Here is a 21,233-nt window from a genome sequence, read left to right as displayed (position 1 = left end):
AGCAGCCCATGTGCAGGGGCCACTCTGAGGACTCAGCCACACATTAGGCCGGGGAGGGACCCAGAGGGATAGGGTAACAACAGGCCAAATTGTACAGGCGGTATAACCTGATATGACAAGGCCCTTGTGACCACCCAGGCTGTCATTAAACAGTGCATCGGACTGCTAAAAATGCAGTTCCGATGCCTCGACCACTCTGGTGATGCACTGCAGTGCACCACCCCTCCCCCCGGGGTTGTGATTTGTGGTTGTCTGTTGTGCCCACCACAACCTGGCATACCAGCAGGACAATACGCTAGAGTTGAAGGAGGAGGACGGCGAGGAGGGGTCGAACCAGGAGGGGCTGGAGGACGAGCCCAGTGCGGACCCGCAGGAGCAGCCGGAGGGTGGAGGACAGGCAGCGGCGATGATGCGGCATGCCCGGAGGACCAGGGAGGTCCTCAACCTCACTCGCTTCTTATAGGACGTGGCTCTGTCTCTCATCTCACCCCCTCTTCCTTTTCTAATGTTTCCCCCCCCATCCATCCTCCCACCCACTCCCCTCCTGACCCGCCACTCCCCCCCTCACCTACTGATTTCCCTCCTCCACCCCCCCACCATCCCATCACCCAGTCCACCCTCCCATGATCTGTGTAACATCACTCCAGGGCGGTGAGCTTGAGTCGGCACAGTCAGCGGGTCAATATTCAAGGCAAGAGGGTGATGATAACTTGCTTTAAAGTGAGCTCTGGTACTCCTCAATCTATGTGAAAGTCTGACACCTGTCTGTCTGCTGACAGGGTGCTGACAGGGTGTTCACACCCATCACCTACACGCGGTATGCCTCGGGAGAGTGCCCCAGATCTAGGATCACCGTGCCAGGGGGGCTTAGGCTGAGGGAGGGCAACAAGGGTTGGCGGGTGCAGGTGGGCCCGCAATGCGGCATAATGTGACAGAGGCTTCACATGTCACGGGTGTAAAATGTTCTAACGGTGTACAATCTGACCCTAACTGCCCGAGCCACTGTTGGTGTCGCCCTCCTCTCCGCCCCAGTGCCTTCTCCGCGATTATCAAACTGCTTAGCGTTCCGTGCTCTGCTGCACATCCAGGTGCATCCCAGGATAGGATGGCAGCTCCTGCCTACCATGTCCCGTGGCCTTTGATATCCCTGATGGGCGTCCTCTGGGGGCTGTGCCACCCTGTTATGCCCTCTGAGCTTGAGACGTGCCATTGTCAGGACGGGGGTCCCGGGAGACCTGGTGACCGCCATCGTCTCCCTGTACGGAGGGTCCGGGTCAGCCTCCGCAATCTCTCCTCCTGCATGGTGCCCATAGGGCCCTGGGGGTTACCTTGGGAAGGAGGGGAAGCTGGGATGAGGTCCAGCAGCCCCTGCATCCTCTGGGTCTGCCAGCCCTGGCTGCTCCCCATTGCCAGCGCCATGGTGTCGATGCCCTAAGCGATGCCCCTCTGTGACCGGGCCATGCTCTGGAGTGCCTTGGCAGTGCCCGCCTGTGTCTGGGACACGATCCTCAGAAACCAGTACATGCTCTGCAGTGACCCGGCAAGGTCCACCTGTGTCGGGGGCATAAGCCCCAATGAAAGGGATATGCTCTGAAGGCTCTCAACCGTGGCCGTCACTGACTGAGCAAGGCATTGGGCACCATCACTCATGATGCTGACGTGGTGCTCCAGGCTTTCCACTTTGGTCGCCACCCTAGCAGAATTGGCCTCAGTACTATGCATTGCTGGTGCCAGCTCCTGCACCCATAGCTTTTTGAACTCCTCCAATTGGCGATGGAAGCGCTGGAGTGTCGCTGACATCCCCTCCTAAATCACATGACTGCACCCTAGCGACTCCACCAGCTGGGATAACCGGTCCAGACTAGGATACAGCTGGCTCCTGGGATTCTGCAAACTTCCGACTGCTGTACCCCCTGGACCTTCATGCCCACACAATGTGCCAGGGGGCTGGTACCAGGGGGCCAATGCCAACTCACCCCTGTGGCCCGGTGGAGGTCGTTGAGCTTCTTATGACACTGGGTGGCAGTCCTTCTGGTAACACTTCCTGTGCTGACAGCTGCTGCCGCTGTCTCCCAGGCACAGGCTGAATGGCTAATCCTCCGACCCCCTCAGGGGAACAAGTTGTCCCATTGAAGCTACCGCCAAGAAAGCACAACAGAGCCTATACTTCCTCAAGAAACTAAGGAAATCCGGCATGTCCACATTAACCCTGACCAACTTTTACAGATGCACCATAGAAAGCATCCTATCGGGCTGCATCACAGCCTGGTATGGCAACTGCTCGGCCCAGGACCGCAAGTAACTTCAGAGAGTCATGAACACAGCTCAGTCCATCACACAAACCTGCCTCCCATCCATTGATTCCATTTACACCTCCCGCTGCCGGGGGAAAGCGGGCAGCATAATCAAGGATCCCTCCCACCCGGCTTACTCACTTTTCCAACTTCTTCCAATCCTACAGGAGATACAGAAGTCTGAGAACACGAACGAACAGACTCAAAAACAGCTTCTTTCCCGCTGTTACCAGACTCCAAAATGACCCATTTATGGACTGAACTCATTAGCACTGCACCCCTGTATGCTTCACCCAATGCCAGTGTTATGTAGTTACATTGTGCACCTTGTGTTGTCCTATTATGTATTTTCTTTTATTCCCATTTCTTTCCATGAATTTAATAATCTGTTGAGCTGCTCGCAGAAAAATACTTTTCACTGTACCTCGGTACACGTGACAATAAACAAATCCAATCTAATCCATTGCACCTCCACTGCGTCCAGCAGCCTGGTAAGGGTGACATCTCCAAAACATGGTGTAGGTCTCCTTGGTGGTATGGCTATGAGCTGTCTGGGGTTTGCTCGGAGGGAACAGTTTATGTGCTGGTCGCCTCCCTGTTAGCGGAGGTCTGGGCGAATCAGCTGGCGGGACAGCCATTTCCACCATGAAGCCTGTGGGGCAACATTGCCGGCCCTAATTAACGTTCAATACCCGTCGTGGTCTCGCCTGGTCAGCCCTGCGGAAGCACCCAGCAATTCTGGTTCACTACTGCACTTAGTGCTTCGCCCATTAGATCGCGCACGCGGTATTAGATAAGCCATTTACCTTGAGGATCTAAATACATTACCACCACGATGCACTATCAATTATGATGAGACGAAAGTAGAATGAAATCGAGGCTTTATTAAACAGAGATGTGTGGCGTCTTACAGCAGCTGACAAAATGGCTGATGTATGGAGAGCACACATATTTATACTCCACCTACTGGGCGGAGCCAGCAGGCAGGGATCTACCCCTGTACCTGTAGTACAGGGGCCTTACCATAAAACCCATATATACAGTATAATACATCAGTGGTGAGTACCACATTCACCCCCTGTTAAAAATGGGAGAGGTGGATGATGTGTTGGGCAGGCTGGGTCGATGTGGACTGCACTTGATGCAGTGTAGCGAGAGACAGACTTCCAACACTTGGTAAGATGCAACACAATTTTATTTAACATCTAAACTATTATGCATGTTCAATTGTGGGTTGACACTATGCTGACTTGACTGGAGACCTGATGCTAGCCTGACCAGACTTACTAGCTACCACATGGTGTTTGCACTGGCTATGCTCACGAGCTCTGACTGTCTCAGTGGCTGGGTCCCGAGAGAGCGGGAAACCTAGTGCCCTCTGGCTTTATAGTGGTAGTGGCCTGTCTGGTGATTGGCTGCACTGTTCTGTGTGCTTACTGGTCATCCTGTGTGTCAATCACTGCCTGTCTGCACTTCATTATATACATAGATGTATATTATGACAGTGGAGAACTACATACATACAAATTGCTTTTAAAAATCACAGAGAATGTTACAAATTTAGACGGTCCGGTGCCTTGATCTGTCATTGAGAGCGCCGCAGTGCTGGTGGTGACTCCGGCGTCGGCTTGGTCTTTGGTGACTCCGGGAGCGTGTCGAAATCCTCTTCATCCCTGCCGGGAGCCAGGAGAGGACAGATTGTCCTAGAGCGGGGGCTGTGGTGGGGTGCGCCGGGGGAAGGGAGGGTGGCGCCGGAGCAGGGGGGGGGGGGGTGTGGGGAAGCAGCTGGTGCCAGGTCCCTGAGGGATACTGTGTCTTGGCGGCCGTCGGGGTACGCTACGTAAGTATACTGTGGGTTGGCGTGGAGTAGCCTCTTAACCAGTGAGTCCGCCTTGTGGAGTCGCACGTGTTTATGGAGGAGAACGGGTCCTGGAGCTGCCAGTCATGTTGGGAGTGAAACCCCGGATGGACTTCCTGAGGAAGGCAAAGAGACGTTCATGGGGGGTTTCGTTAGTCTCACAGGAGCGACCGAGTGGAGTGAAGTGCATCGGGGAGGATCTCCTGCCAGCGGGAGGCTGGGAGATTTCTGGACCGTAGGGTTGTAGCTGGTCATCCTGCTCGAGGCAATGCCCCTGTTGAGCAGGTACTGGCGCAGCTCATCGCTCATACATGAGGATCCCTGGTCGCTGTGGATGTAGGCAGGGAAACCGAACAGAGCGAAGATGGTGTTGAAGGCTTTGATGACGGTGGCAGACGTCATATCAGGGCATGGGACGGCAAAGGGGAATAGGGAATATTCGTCGTCCACACTGAGGAAGTACGTGTTTCGGTCAGTGGAGGGGAGGGGTCCTTTGAATTCCACGCTGAGGCGTTCAAAGGGGCAGGAGGCCTTCAACAGGTGTGCATGGCCTGGCCGAGAGAAGTGCGGTTTACACTCCGCGCAGACCTGGCAGTCTCTGGTGATAGTCCTGACTTCCTCGATGGAGTAGGGCAGATTGCAGGCCTTAATGAAGTGGTAAAAACAGGTGACTCCTGGGTGACAGAGATTGTCGTGCAGGGTCTGGAGTCGGTCCACTTGTGCGCCGGCACATGTACCTCGGGATAGGGCAACGGGGGGCTCGTTGAGCTTATCGGGGCGATACAAAATCTCGTAATTGTAGGTGGAGAGCTCGATCCTTCACCTCAAGATTTTAGCGTTTTTGATCTTGCCCCGCTGAAGGCAACCAACATGAAGGTAACCAACTGTTGGTCAGTGAGGAGAGTGAATCTCCTGCCGGCCAGGTAATGCCTCCAATGTCGCACAGGTTCAACGATCGCTTGGGCCTCCTTTTCGATGGAGGAGTGCCGAATTTCGGAGGCATGGAGAGTGTGGGAAAAGAATGCCTTGGGCATGCCTGCCTGGTTAAGGGTGGCGGCCAGAGCGACGTATGATGCATCGCTCTCGACTTGGAAGGGGAGCGTCTCGTCGCCGCGTGCGTTGCGGCCTTGACGATGTCGGCCTTCATACGGTCGAAGACCTGATGAGCCTCGGACATCAGTGGAAAAACGGTGGATTGAATGAGTGTGCGGGACTTGTCCGCATAGTTTGGGACCCACTGGGCGTAATACGAAAAGAACCCTAGGCATCATTTGAGGGCCTTGCGTCAGTGGGGGAGGGGGAGTTCCATGAGGGGGCACATGCAGTCGGGGTCGGGCCCTAGAACTCCGTTCTGAACCACATAGCCGAGGATGGCTAATCGGTTCGTGCTGAACACAGACTTTTCTCCTTGTTGTAAGTGAGGTTGAGGAGAGTGGCGGGGTGGAGAAATTTTGAAATGATGGCGTCGTGGTCCTGCTGGTCGTGGCCGCAGATGGTGACGTTGTCCAGGTACGGGAAAGTGGCCCACAGTCCGTACCGGTCAACCATTCAGTCCATCTCCCGTTGGAAGACCGAGACCCCATTGGTGACACCGAAGGGAACCCTAAGGAAATGGTAAAGTCGGCCGTCTGCTTCGACCGCAGTGTACGGGCGGTCCGCCTTACGGATGGGGAGCTGGTGGTAGGCAGATTTCAGGTCCACTGTCGAGAAGACCCGGTATTGTGTAGTCTGATTGACCATATCAGATATGCATGGGAGAGGTTACGCATCGAGCTGCTTGTACCGGTTGATTGTCTGACTGTAGTCAACGACCATCCTGTTTTTCTCCCCGGTTTTCACCACAACACTTGGGCTCTCCAGGGGCTGTTGCTGGCCTCGATAATACCTTCCCGCAGCAGCCACTGGACCTCAGACCTGATGAAGGTCCTGTCCTGGGCGCAGTACCGTCTGCTCCTGGTGGCGACGGTTTGCAATCAGGGGTTAGGTTTACAAAAAGGGAAGGTGAGTCGACCTTAAGGGCCGCAAGGCCGCAAACAGTAAGGGGTGGTAGGGGCCCGCCAAATTTCAGGGTTAGGCTCTGGAGGTTGCACTGAAAGGCCGAGTAGCAGGGCAGCGCAGAGGTTGGGGAGGACGTAGAGGCGGATGCCGCTGAACTATATGCCCTGGATGGTGAGGGTAACGATGCAGTACCCCCGGATCGCCATGGAGTGGGATCCAGAGGCCAGGGAGATTCTCTGGTTAACGGGTTATACCGCGAGGGAGCAGTGCCTTACCGTATCGGGGTGGTTGAAGCTCTCAGTGCTCCCGGAGTCCAGAAGGCAGGATATCTCATGCCCGTTGACCTTCACCTTTGTCAAAGCGGTCGCGAGGTTGTGCGGTCAAGACTGGTCAGTCGTGACTGAGGCGAGACGCGGCCGGTCGTCGGTGGTTGCAGGCGATGAGCGGCCTGCTGAGGTGCCCGATGAGCAGGGGTTCTGAGGCGGGTAAGATGGCGGCACCCACGGGCCGCACGAGTCCTGGGGCAGGCAAGATGGCGGCACCCATTGGTTCTGAGGCAGGCAAGATGGCGGCGCCCACAGGCCGCACATGTTATGAGTAGAGCAAGATGGCGGCGCCCATGGACCGCACATGGTCTGAGGAGGGGAAGATGGCGGCGCCCACTTGCCGCACGTGGGGGGTGCCGGATCAATAGTGGTGATTGAGTGGGCCTGGCACACTGCAGCAAAATGTCCCTTCTTGCCACAGGCCTTGCAGGGCACGCTCCGCGCCGGGCAGCGCTGCCGGGGATGTTTTGACTGTCCGCAGAAGTAGCATTTGGGTCCCTCGGGGTTGGTTGGCTGCCGCGCGGCGCAGGCATGGGATTGGCTGTGGGCGGTCCATGATGGGGCCCATGATGGGGTGGCCGTCGGCGGGGTCCACGATGCACAGTGGGGGTGGGCCGCGCCACTGGGGGCTGTACGTTGCGTGAGGCGATCGTAAGCGAGAGCGCTAGTTTTTTGATCGCCGCGTGGTCAAGCGCGGCCCCTTATAAGAGGCACTGGCAGATGTTATCAGACCCTGTGCCCGTAACAAACGCGTCTCTCATCAGCAGGTTCGAGTGCTCAGTGGCCGAAACGGCCTGGCAGTTACAGTCACTCACTAGGGCGAGCAGGGCACGCCAGAAATCTTCTACAGACTCACCGGGAAGTTGGTGCCGTGTGGATAGTAGATGTCTGGTGTAGATCCTGTTGGTCCGCTGAGCGTAATTCTCCTTCAGTAGTGTCATGGCTTCTGCGTAGATCGGCGTGTCCTGGACGAGGGGAAAAACATTGGAGATCAGTCGCATGTACACAATCTGGAGCTTCTGTGCTTCTGGTATTGGATCTGGCGCAGACCCAATGTATGCATCAAAACACGCTAGCCAATGTTCGAAATCTTTTTTGCCGTTGTCTGCTTGAGGATGCAGCTGCAGGCGATCCGGCTTGATGTGGAGGTCCATCTCTGAAAAATCTCTGTGTAATAAACTGATGCACTATCAATTACGACGAGACGAGAGTAGAATGTAATTGAGGCTTTATTATACAGAGATGTGTGGCCTCCTACAGCAGCTGGCGAAATGGCTGCTGTACAGAGAGCACACATATTTATACTCTGCCTACTGGGCGGAGCCTTACCGTATAAACCCATATATACAGTATAATACATCAGTGGTGACTGCCACACACCACAACACAAAAAGATATCCAAAAATATTAAACACGCTCTCAGCCAGTCCCCTAATGACTCCCTTTACATTTTTGCAAAGATACTGTTAGGAGCCAGAAACTGCAAAGGAGACAGCAGTAATGACTGATATAAGGAGGCAAGCACACTGGGCTAAATCGCTGGCTTTTAAAGCAGAGCAAGGCAGACCAGCAGCATGGTTCAATTCCCCTACCAGCCTCCCCGAACAGGCGCCGGAATGTGGCAACTAGGGGCTTTTCACAGCAACTTCATTGAAGCCTACTTATGACAATAAGTGATTTTCATTTAATTTCATTTCATGTCAAAAATTAGGTAGTAAAATGTTATAAAATCTTACATCTCCATGTCAAAGACAACAACACCCTGAAAATAGTAGTTGTATCAAAATGTGATTCTTCTACCGGAATATGATCATGTAAACCATTCATTTCCACATGGGACTGCATTTTTCCACAGGATCTGTGATAAATGGGGGTTCCAAGTCCACACTTGCCAGACGCAAGACCGGTACAGCAATATTCCGGGAAGTGGCCTCCTGAATCACCACCTCCACGCCCGCCATCGTATTAAGGCAGGCCCTTGATGCTAGGCACAGAGGGCTAGCAGCTGTGGAATTTCAGCAGCCTAATCGGAATCGGAAGCGCTGGGTGCTACTCCAGTAGATTGAGGGCCGTGCAGTGCAGAATAAAACAGAAATAAACTGCTAGGTTTATTGGGATGGAGGAGAAACACCTCTGCTGGATCGCGATTGGCCACAATTCCAGCCTTTCAAAGAGTCAATAATGGGGTATGGAATCTCTGGCTCTGATGGCCCTCAGGCTGCTGCATGGAAACCACTTCCACTGAGCTGGTGGCCTCCACAAATAGCAGGAGAGCATTCTGCCGGCAGAATCACTTCTAATCGGAGCCTTAACAATGATAATTGACCAATCCATTTCCCAATCCACCCCAGGAAAGCTCCCCAGTGGCAAGAATGCACGGGGGAGCCAGCATAACGCGATCCCCACCCTCCCTCCACCATTTTCCCAGCCTCCAAGTGAACCATCCTGGGTGGGGAAATCCAGCCCTTCGTATCTGCATATAATTAATTAATTAATCTTTATTAATCTTTATTATTGTCACAAATAGGTTTGTCACTGCAGTGATGTTACTGTGAAAATCCCCTAGTCGCGACATTCCGGCACCTGCTCGGGTACACAGAGGGAGAATTAAGAATGTCCAATTCACCTAACAAGCACGTCTTTCGGGACTTGTGGGAGGAAACCTGAGTACCCGGAGGAATCGCACGCAGACACGGGGAGCACAGTCAGTGGCCCAAGCAGGAATCGAACCCGGGACCCAGGCGCTGTGAAGTAACAGTACTAACCACTGTGCTACCATGCCGTCCCACTGTGCTACCGTGCCACCCCACTGTGCTACCGTGCCACCCCACTGTGCTACCATGCCGTCCCACTGTGCTACCATGCCACCCCACTGTGCTACCATGCCACCCACTGTGCTACCGTGCCACCCCACTGTGCTACCTTGCCACCCCACTGTGCTACCATGCCACCCCACTGTGCTACCATGCCGTCCCACTGTGCTACCGTGCCACCCCACTGTGCTACCGTGCCACCCCACTGTGCTACCGTGCCGTCCCACTGTGCTACCGTGCCACCCCACTGTGCTACCATGCCGTCCCACTGTGCTACCATGCCACCCCACTGTGCTACCGTGCCACCCCACTGTGCTACCGTGCCACCCCACTGTGCTACCGTGCCACCCCACTGTGCTACCATGCCACCCCACTGTGCTACCGTGCCACCCCACTGTGCTACCTTGCCACCCCACTGTGCTACCATGCCACCCCACTGTGCTACCATGCCACCCCACTGTGCTACCATGCCACCCCACTGTGCTACCATGCCACCCCACTGTGCTACCATGCCACCCTGTTAATTTCTGACATTAAACAATAGAACGAAGGAAAGAATGAACTTTCAAAGCACTTTTCTTGGCAGATTTTCGTAATGTAGGGAACAACTTTCTGTGTAGTGTTTGAGCTCATTACCACGTATTATTAATTACTTGTTCCTCTATATTTCCAATTGTGAAAATTTAGCTTGATTGCAATTTCCTTTATTGCCAGTCCCACTTACATGCAAGCATGCCAGCCTTGAAATCATAGTTTCATGAGACACGTCACCTGTGACGGTGAGGATTTTACCTGAATCTGATTAGGTTATATGTATCCGAGAATTAATTTGGGCTGTTCGACAGCTCTTTATTGGTGTTGGGCGGGTGAAGGAGGAATGTGAGTTGGATGTGGCTGTGTCCTTATGCAAGCAAGAAAAAGAGGTACAAGAAGGTAGTGCGATTATTGGATAATGTCACCTTTCGCACATGAGGGTCCAACTTGCACTATCCAACACCACATCCATCAATCACCCCCCTGGCTATTCATAACATGAAGCAACACTACAAGAAATATTTACGATGCAAGCTGGCTTCTCTTTTTAAATTCCACTGAAGGAAGCTGGCAATTCACAGATCATGAAGAACTCTCATGTGTTGGATGCTATCTACCTATCTGGTAAAGTTTGGAAAGCTTTGGCTCCCAATTACATCATAACTGTGAGGGAAATAATGTCCCAGTTGAAGTTAGTCAGTTAGTGAAGGGATTCCTGGTAGCTCGAGTGAGTTGGACTTCTGTTTCAATAGATGGCGTCCTTGAGATCTGCAGGGACAAGATTAATGCAGTAATTTCTTCTCCAAAAGAATCAGCAACACTGATGACTGAAGATATAAATGAGATGTTTATGGACTGGAAATTTCACAGGGTGGATTTTCCGCTGCCTGCCGCCGGTAGCGGGTTTCCCAATACGGCGGAGAATCGAGCGTCGGTCGAAAACACGATCGACCCCCAGTACCAAACCAGTCCGGTGCTCAGGTGGCAGCAGCAAGCTATATGCCCTGTGCCAGCGGCACTATGCAAAACCGTGATTTGCATGGATTTTAATATGATTAACGGGCTTGAAGCCCGATGCTCCACCCCTTCACGATGCTACAGCCCAGTCAGCCAGGAGTCACACGGGCGTAAAATTGGTTCAGGTATATACAGGCTATACAGCCACTGCCCTGTTCACGGCCTCCCCCGCGAGTTGGAGGGCCCTTTTCTCCAAGGGGGTGTGGACGCAAATATCTGGGATGCCTACTCCCATCTTTTGCCACTCCCAGCAATTATTGGACACTTTACCCTCAGGAACACAGAAAGGACACAGTGAGATGCTGGGATGTGAGTTTTATGGGGGAGTTTGTAGCTGGTGGCATGTGTGTGCAAGGCTCCAGCCAAAGAGGACAATACGTTTGTTGGGATTTCATGAAGGGTATGTTGTGAGGGAGTTCTGTTGGTCTCTAGTGGATTGGGAGCTGAAGTGAGGGGTGAAGGACGGGAGCAATGCCAGGAGCACAGAGGTGGTGACTCGCCCGAGCTGCCCTAAGGAAGTTGTTCATCTTCTTTCAGCATTGCGTGGCGGACCTCCTGGTGAGGCTGTTAGCACTGATCACCTCTGCCACCTCTTCCCAGGTCCAGTTAAGAATGGTGGGCTTGAGTCTCCGCCCACCCTGGGGAAGAGAGTTTCCCTCCTCTCCTCAATAGCATCCCGTATTCTGTCGATCTCTGGCTCCTGAAGCTTTGTAACAAGTCTTCGTGCAGCCATCTTCTTGGAATGACAGTCTGTGGTGAATAGGGCACTTAAAGGTTCCTTCAGCTTGTCAGGCTTATTAACGCGAACCCCGACCCCAGCAAATCAGACGCCAGCCGGTCCGTAAATTGCTTGGGCTGCACGTGGGCAGTGTGCTGACTCATTTGCATGACCTGAATATCTCCTTGTCGGTGTTCCCAACGGGAGAACACAGTTCTCGCCATTCAACTCCGCCGGCAGCACTGTCTCCAGGACGGATAATCCAGCCCCATAAATTAAGCAAAAAGATTTTTTGCACACTGTGTTCAGCATTAATTAATTGAGTCAAAAGCTAGTGAAATGCTTGATGAATTCTGTGCACTGGAAGGGAAAGTACAGCTTCTGATCACCAAAGATATTCCAGAATTCTTTGCAGGCTAAAGATTCTCAAGACATGAGCATTTTTCTTTCATTTTTAAAGAGGTTGCGCTACATTTACCCTTAAGATGTTCTGAAGTCTTGTTATAATTCTTTGTGGATGACAAAAAACAATGAAAATTAGTGTTGTTTGTGTCAGCCCTGGTACAGTAGAACGATTGTGACTGAGTTACACAAGATCCATTCCAACCACTTCACCACTGCTACACAAGCATCAAGAGCGCCTACCGATCCATCTCCCGGCCACACTTTGGATAATCAAAATACAAGACAGTGCTCTTTCTCCCAGCACATAAGCAGAAATTTAAACAGGAGACTCTGGTTAAGAAGGTTGTGCAATGAAGGTCCGAGGCAATGGAAGAGCTCCTGGGCGACTGTTTAGACCAGGGGTGGGCAAACTTTTCCGTGCAAGGGCCACATTCAGAAATTCATAATTTTAAAGGGCCGCATAGTATATTTTTTATAAATGTTTTTTTATTGAGTTTTCATATTTTATATATGACAAATTACAAGTTATTAGAGAGAAAAAAAAACAAAAAAAAAAAACAAAGGAAAACACAAAAATTTTTTACATGAATATTTACAGGTAAGCATCTTCATAACAATAATTGTGGCCGCCCCCTTTAGCCAGCATACATATTTACATTCCCCAATATGGCCGAGGCACATGTTTATAGGCATTTATTTATAGTTTGGTTTTGGGCCTTGGCTTGCCATCAAACCCCCATACCGAGCCCGTAGCCCCCCCCCCCCCCCCCCCCCTGGCTACCTTCCCCCGATTCCCGCCCATTTTCCCCTGGTTCTTGGCCACCCGACTATTCTTCCTCATGTACGTTGGCCACAAACAGGTCCCGGAACAGTTGCATGAATGGCTCCCACGTTCTGTGGAAGCCGTCGTCCGACCCTCGGATGGCGAATTTGATTTTCTCCATTTGGAGAGATTCCGAGAGGTCGGACAGCCAGTCTGCAGCTCTGGGTGGTGCTGCTGACCGCCAGCCAAACAGGATTCTACGGCGGGCAATCAGGGAGGCAAAGGCAAGGGCGTCCGCCCTCCTCCCCAGGAATAGATCTGGCTGGTCTGAAACCCCGAAGACCGCCACTATCGGGCATGGCTCCACCCTCACCCCCACCACTTTGGACATAGCCTCGAAGAAGGCTGTCCAGTACTCCACAAGTCTGGGGCAAGACCAGAACATGTGGGCGTGGTTGGCCGGGCCTCTCTGGCACCGCTCACATTTGTCCTCCACCTCCGGGAAGAACCTACTCATACGGTTTCTCGTTAAGTGGGCTCTATGTACCACTTTTAGTTGCGTCAGGCTGAGCCTTGCGCACGTGGAGGTGGAGTTGACCCTATGCAGTGCTTCGCTCCAGAGTCCCCACCCTATCTCCATCCCCAGGTCGTCCTCCCATTTCCTTCTTGTTGCGTCCAGTACGGTGTCGTCCCTGTCTACCAGTCGGTCATACATGTCACTACAGTTCCCTTTCTCTAGGATACTTGCGTCCAGTAGGTCTTCCAATAGTGTCTGTCGTGGCGGTTGTGGGTACGTCCTTGTCTCCTTTCGTAGGAAGTTTTTGAGCTGCAGGTACCGTAGCTCGTTCCCCCCAGCTAGCTGAAATTTCTCTGTCAGTTCGTCCAGTGTTGCGATCCTGTCGTCCGTGTATAGGTCCCTGACTGTCAGTATCCCCCCGTTCGCATAGTATATTAAGTAAAATAATTACTTCACCCGGTTATGATTCTGGGCGCCTCATATAGAACATAGAACAGTACAGCACAGAACAGGCCCTTCGGCCCTCGACGTTGTGCCGAGCAATGATCACCCTACTCAAGTCAACGTATCCACCCTATGCCAGTAGGTAACCCAACAGCCCCCCCCCCCCCATTAACCTTAAAAAAAAATGTAAAATTTAAAAAAAAAAAAATTTTTTTTTAATTAATTTTTTTTTAATGACTTGGTGGGCCGCATAAAGACCTTTGGCAGGCCACATGCGGCCCGCGGGCCATAGTTTGCCCACCCCTGATTTAGAGTCAGTGGATTGGTCCATGTTCAAGAACTCAGTGGCCAACAGGCATGCCGCCACCGTCTCAGACTTCATCAGTAAGTGTGTCAAAGATTGGCTGCCAAAAAAGGTAGTATGTACTTTCTCCAACCGGAAACCATGGTTTAACCGGTCGATCCGCTTCCTACTGAAGTCCAGTCTGAGGCATTCAAGACAGGCGACCCTGACCTATACAGAAATCTTGGTACGACCTCCGCAAAGCCATTAGAGATGCCAAGAGACAATAATAATAAAACTTTTATTATCATCACAAGTAGGCTTACATTAACATTGCAATGAAATACCAGACTAAGCTAGTCACAGAATAATGACACTGGCTCTCGTCAGTTGTGGCAAGGCGTAAACAATATAAAAGGCTACAAAGCAAAGCGAAGTAGAATCTCCAGAAACAGAGCTCCCTTCCCCGATAAACTCAATATATTCTATGCTTGTTTCGAAAAGGAAGCCAATAAACCGTTGCCAACTGCCCCAACAGCCTCGGACACACCCATACCTACCGTCACAGCCTCCGAAGTCAGGTCGGCCTTCTTGAAAGTGAACCCATGATTTTTTTACAGGAGGTGAATGTGGTGAATTATATGCCTCGTAATTCACACTGTGTGGTGATATGATCAGCATACCAGTCTGCCATTGGGCCAGAACGTCGGCTTACAATTGGCCCTGGTCGGTCATGTGCCTCTCGACCGATTGGCCGAGAGGCTGAGTTAACCACGCCTCTATTAACGAGGTATAAATGGTCAGACGCCTGACGATCGTCCTTTCCATTGTAGACGATCGCAGAGCTGTGTTCTAGTCAATTAAAGCCAGACTTTGGTAAATCACTCGCCTCGCGTACAATTGATGGTACATCACACTGTATTGCCTTGCATGTATTGTGTCCTTGTGGGCTCTGTATGTGAGCCGCTGCGCGGCTCTGCCAATAGGGGGACATGAGGAGTTTGTACTGGGCTCCGCCCATGGCTCCGCCCATGGCTCCTCCCACTAACCGGAAGTACAAAGCACTGCAGCCGTAAGCCTGCTCTCAGTTCCTCTGGTCGCAGGCTGGTTTAGTTGTTAGACTATTAAAACCACAGTTTACTTCCAATCACGTGTCTAGTGAATTGATGGTCACATCACTTATCGAAGATGCGGACGGTTTCGAGGACTCAATGACTTTGTTAAAAGAGCACTACGTCCGCACTGTGAATCAGGTATACGCTTGGCATCTTTTAGCTACCAGACGGCAAATCCCAGGCTAATCACTGGATGATTTTTACCGCGCATTGTTAGTGTTAGGTAGAAACTGTAACTGTCCACATGTCTCAGCCAATGACCACACCGAACTCTTAATTTCGGATGCTTTTGTTGCGGGCATGCTGTCCTCTAAAATCCGCCAGCGACTGCTGGAAAACGACACGCTAGGGCTTAAAGAGGAACGGAAACTTCCTCACTCCCTAGATGTAGCCTCCCGCAACACCCAGGCCTACGTTCCCGACCGCGCGGTACCCACTTGGACAGGGTTGACCCCACCCGCCGCCGATTCCAAAGCACCCGTAAATTCCCCACAAGCCTATGCAGTGCGGCAGCCAGGAAACCCAGGGGGGGCGATGCTATTTTTGCGGGCAAAACAAACACCCCTGGCAACGCTGCCCAGCCCAATCCACAATCTGCAAGGGCTGCGGGAAGAAGGGACACCTTGTGGCAGTATGCTTGGCCCGGTCGGCCGCCGCTGTCTCCACAGGCAAACCGGGCCCACTGCCATTCCTCTCCTCACAGGCCATGTGCGATTCATGGGGGCAGCCATCTTGGATGACGTCTCAGGACCCCGACTCGGGTGGCCGTGTATCGCCCGACGAGATCTCTCAGCACTGCCACAACTTGCCTCACTGACACTGGACCAGTCTCGTCCCCCAACGCTTTCAACCGCTACGACATTGGTACTCATCAACGGGCACAAGACATCCTGCTTGATCAACTCTGGGAGCCTCATCCATCCCAATATGGTAAGACACTGCTCCCTCGTTGTCCACCCAATTAAACAAAAGATCTCCCTGGCCTCTGGGTCCTACTCTGTGGAGATCCGGGGGTACTGCATAGCCAACCTCACGGTCCAGGGCGTGGAGTTCAAAAACTTCCGACTCCATGTTCTCCCCCATCTCTGCGCTGCCACACTCCTGGGACTGAACTTCCAGTGTAACCTGCAAAGTTTAACGTTCAAATTCGGCGGCCCCACCCCCCCTCACTGTCTGCGGCCTCGTGACCCTCAAGGTCAACCCGCCTTCCCTGTTTGCAAACCTTACCCCCGATTGCAAACCTGTCGCCACCAGGAGCAGACGGTACAGTGCCCAGGACCGGACCTTCATTCGGTCGGAAGTCCAATGGTTACTAAAGGAAGGCATTATCGAGGCCAGCAACAGCCCCTGGAGAGCTCGTGGTCGTTGTACAGACCGGGGAGAAACACAGGATGGTCATAGACTACAGTCAGACCATCAACAGGTATATGCAGCTCAACACGTACCCTCCCCCTCCGCATATCTGAAATGGTCAACCAGATAGCGCAATACAAGGTTTTCTCCACACTAGACCTTAAATCAGCCTACCACCAGCTCCCCATTTGCCTGGACGACCGCAAGTTCACTGCATTCAAAGCAGATGGGTGGCTCTACCACTTTCTAAGGGTTCCATTTGGTGTCACAAATGGGGTCTCGGTCTTCCAACGGGGGATGGACCGAATGGTTGACCGGTACGGTCTGCCGGCCACGTTCCCGTACCTCGACAATATCACCATCTGCAGCCACGACCAGCAGGACCACGACACCAACCTCCGCAAATTCCTCCACACCGCAAAAATCCTTAACTTAACCTATAACAAGGACAAATGCGTGTTTAGCACCGATCACCTAGCCATCCTCAGCTACGTAGTGCATGATGGAGTCATAGGCCCAGATCCCGAACGCATGCGCCCCGTCATGGAGTTTCCCCTCCCCCACTGCCCCAAGGCCCTGAAACGTTGCCTGGGCTTCTTTTCTTATTACGCCCAGTGGGTCCCCAATTATGCGGACAAGGCCCGCCCACTAATCCAGTCCACGGTTTTTCACCTATCGGCAGAGGCCTGCCAGGCTTTCAGTCGCATCAAAGCAGACATCGCCAGGGCGACGATGCGCGCAATCGATGAGTCCCTCCCCTTCCAGGTCGAGAGCAACGCATCAGACGTAGCTCTGGCTGCCATCCTCAATCAGGCAGGCAGACCCGTGGCCTTCTTTTCACGCACCCTCCACGTCTCAGAAATCCGCCATTCCTCCGTCGAGAAGGAGGCCCAAGCCATCGTCGAAGCTGTGCGGCATTGGAGGCATTACCTGGCCAGCAGGAGATTCACTCTCCTCACTGACCAACAGTCGGTAGCATTCATGTTTGACAATGCACAGCGGGGCAAAATTAAGAATGATAAGATCTTATGGTGGAGGATCGAGCTCTCCACCTATAATTACGAGATCCTGTATCGTCCCAGGAAGCTCAACGAGCCTCCTGATGCCCTGTCCCGCGGCACTTGTGCCAGTGTACAAGTAGACCAACTCCGGACCTTCCACGACAACCTCTGCCACCCGGGGGTCACCCGGTTCTTCCATTTTGTTAAAACCCGTAATCTGCCCAACTCCATCGAGGAGGTCAGGGCCGTAACCAGAAACTGCCAAATCTGCGCGGAGTGCAAGCCGGACTTCTACAGGCCAGAGAAAGCGCACCTGGTGAAGGCTTCCTGCCCCTTTGAACGCCTCAGCGTGGATTTCAAAGGGCCCCTTCCCTCCACCGACCACAACACATATTTCTTAAACGTGATTGATGAGTACTCCCAGTTCCTTTTCGCCACCCCCTGTCCCGACATGACGGCTGCCACCGTCATTCAAACCCTCCACAGCATCTTTACCCTGTTCGGTTTCCCCGCCTACATCCATAGCAATAGGGGGTCCTCCTTCATGAGTGACGAGCTGCGTCAATTCCTGCTCAGCAAGGGCATTGCCTCCAGCAGGACGGCCAGATACAACCCCCGGGGAAACGGGCAGGTAGAGAGGGAGAGCGGGATGGTCTAGAAGGCCGTCCTACTAGCCCTACGGTCCAAGAATCTCCCAGTGTCCCGATGGCAGGAGGTTCTCCCCGATGCATTTCATTCCATCCAATCACTACTGTGCACTACTACCAACAAAACACCTCATGAACCTCTCCTTGCCTTCCCTAGGAAGTCCTCCTCGGGGACCTCGCTCCCAACATGGCTGGTAGCCCCCGGACCCGTCCTACTCCGCAGACACGTACGGGCCCACAAGTCGGACCCACTGGCCGAGAGGGTACATCTCCTCCATGCTAACCCTCATGTGGCGCACCCCGACGGCCGGCAAGACACGGTCTCCCTCCGGGATCTGGCCCCCGCTGGATCCCCCCCTCACCACCCCCCCACCAACCCGAACTATTTTTTCACCGGCGCACACCACCGCAGCCCCCTTCCCAGGAGGATCCGTCCTCCCACTGGCCCCATCCGAATGCAATGAAGCTGAAGACAACACGCTCACAGAGCCACGGTTGCCTGAGCCGACGGCAGCATCTCCTCCAGGACTGCAACGACCGCAGAGGATGGCCACGGCCCCCGACCGGCTGATAGTTTCATTGTAAAATGAACTTGTAAATAATTGTCTGTAAATATGTGTATTGCATGTAAAGGCACCGAAGGGTACCGCTATAACCTCTACCACTGTAAAAGCAAGGCCACCACCCCCCGCCGGACTCTTTTTTTAAACAGAGGGTGAATGTGGTAGGCTATATTAGGGGTATTGTGGTACCTAGGTGGGATGTACCTTATGCTGTAGTTTGAGTGGTAGAACCTGCCTGCTGGTTCCACCCAGCAGGCGGAGCATAAGAGTCTGTGTTTCACCCACAGCAGTCATTCTGTACCGGAGCTGCTGGGGTAACTACTTGTTCATTAAAACCTTCAATTGGACTACAATCTCGCTTTGGTAGTGATTGATCGTGCATCAGTGACTACCACAGAGTCAGAATACAGCAGGGAGATAGAGAACCTAGTGGAGTGGTGTAACAACAACAATCTCTCCCTCAATGTCAGTAACACTAAGGAGCTGGCCATCGACTTCATGAAGCAAAGTATCGTACTGTCATGTGAGAGTGCCTTTAAGAATTGGATGTTTCAGAAATGTACCTTTAAGAAATGAAGCTTATCATATTACTGAAGTGATGTCACAGGGGGGAGCTGAGCTCACTTCTGCTTTTTGGGAGTTTTAGTTTCAGCTTGAAGAAAGCTTGGGTGTGGTTGTGAGCTGCATTGCTGGTGATCTCTGCCATGAAGGACTATCTCTTAATCCTTTGGTGAAGTCAGAATTGTAAAAAGGTCTCAGTATTGAATATAAATCTAATGTGCTTCTGTTTGAAGGATTTGTTAAGTCTTTTGGATGTGTAAAGGAACAGTTTGCAGGATTGGGTAGTGTTGTATTGTTTTCGGGGTTATCTTTGAAGTAAGGGGTGTTAAGAGATCCAATGTTTATTTAAAAGGTAAATTTGAGTTCATGGAAAAAACATTGTTTTGTTTTAAAAATTACATTCCATAATTGTAATACCACACCTGGAGAACAAGGCGTGTGCTTCAAAAGCAACAATCCATTAAAGGTGGGGTTTCGTTGAACTCCATGATACATTTTGGGGTTCAGAAAACACCTCTCCCATAACAGTACACACCCGTCTGCATCAATGGTGCTGAGGTGGAGATGGTTGACTTCAAATTCCTGGGTGTAGACATCACCAACAATCTGTCCTGGTCCACCCACATCACTGCTACAACCAAGAAAGCAGAACAGCACCTAAACATCCTCAGGAAACCAAGGAATTCTACATGTCCACATTGACTCTTACTAACGTTTACAGGTGCACCATAGAAAGCATCCTATCTGGCTATATCACAGCCTGGTATGGCAACTGCTTGGCCCATAAGAAACTACAGAGAGCCATGAACACAGCCCAGCCCATCACGCAAACCCACCTCCCTTCCATTGAATCTGTCCATACGTCCCGCTGACTTGGAAAAGCGGGAATCAAAGATCCGGGGTTATTCTCTCTTTCAATCTCTTACATCGAGTAGAAGATCAAAAGTCTGAGAACACGCACAAACAGATTCAAAAGCAACTTCTTCCCTGCTGTTACGAGATGCCTGAATGGCCCTCCTTTGGACTGAACTGATCTCTCCTACGCATCTTCTTTACTGGTGTAGTATGCTTCACCCAAAGGCAGCACGGTAGCACTGTGGCTTCACAGCGCCATGGTCCCAAGTTCGATTCCCCGCTGGGTCACTGTCTGTGCGGCGTTTGCACGTTCTCCCCGTGTCTGCGTGGGTTTCCTCTGGGTGTTCTGGTTTTCTCCCACAGTCCAAAGACATGCAGGTTAGGTGGATTGGCCATGATAAATTGCCCTTAGTGACTAAAAAGGTTAGGAGGTGTTATTGGGTTACGGGGGTAGGGTGCAAATGAGGGCTTAAATGGGCCGGTACAGACTCGATGGGCCGAATGGCCTACTTCTGCACTGTATGTTCTATGTATTTACATTGTATATCTATCGTATGTCCTATGTTTTTCATGTATGGAACGACCTGTCTGGACTGTATGCAGAACAATATTTTTCACTGTACCTCAGTACAAGTGACAACAATTCAAAATCAAATCAGTACATCCTGACGCGTTACATCAGTATTGAGGGAGCTCTGCACCTTCAGAGGGTGAGATGTAAAAGATCCCTTCTGATTGTAGAGGATCAGAGAGGTTCTCTCAGTGTTCATATTAATATTTATCCCTCAGTCAAGATCACTGAAGATTCAATGGATTATCTGGTTATTATCTGGTTTCTGTTTGTGGGGCTTGCTGTATGCAGATTGGTTGTCATGTTTCCACCTTAGAACTGTGACTGCACTACAAAAATATTTAATTGACTATCAAGTGCTTTCGCACATCCATCCTATAAATAATTTTTTTTTCTGTATATTAGACTGTGTTCACCAAATTAAGATGTCTATGATGTTGTAATTTTTATAATGTCATACTGTGTTTATCCTCATAAGATTTTTATTGTTTCCTACTTTATAAAGTACCTGTGTTATTTTAATTTGTGAGGTTACCCCACGTGGTTGCAAGTAACAACTTTTTTTAACTGAAATCAATCATCTCCTTTTTAAACTGA

Source organism: Scyliorhinus canicula, chromosome 6 (genome assembly GCF_902713615.1).
Source record: "Scyliorhinus canicula chromosome 6, sScyCan1.1, whole genome shotgun sequence".
Lineage (NCBI taxonomy): Eukaryota > Metazoa > Chordata > Chondrichthyes > Carcharhiniformes > Scyliorhinidae > Scyliorhinus > Scyliorhinus canicula.
This window is presented reverse-complemented; position numbering follows the sequence as displayed.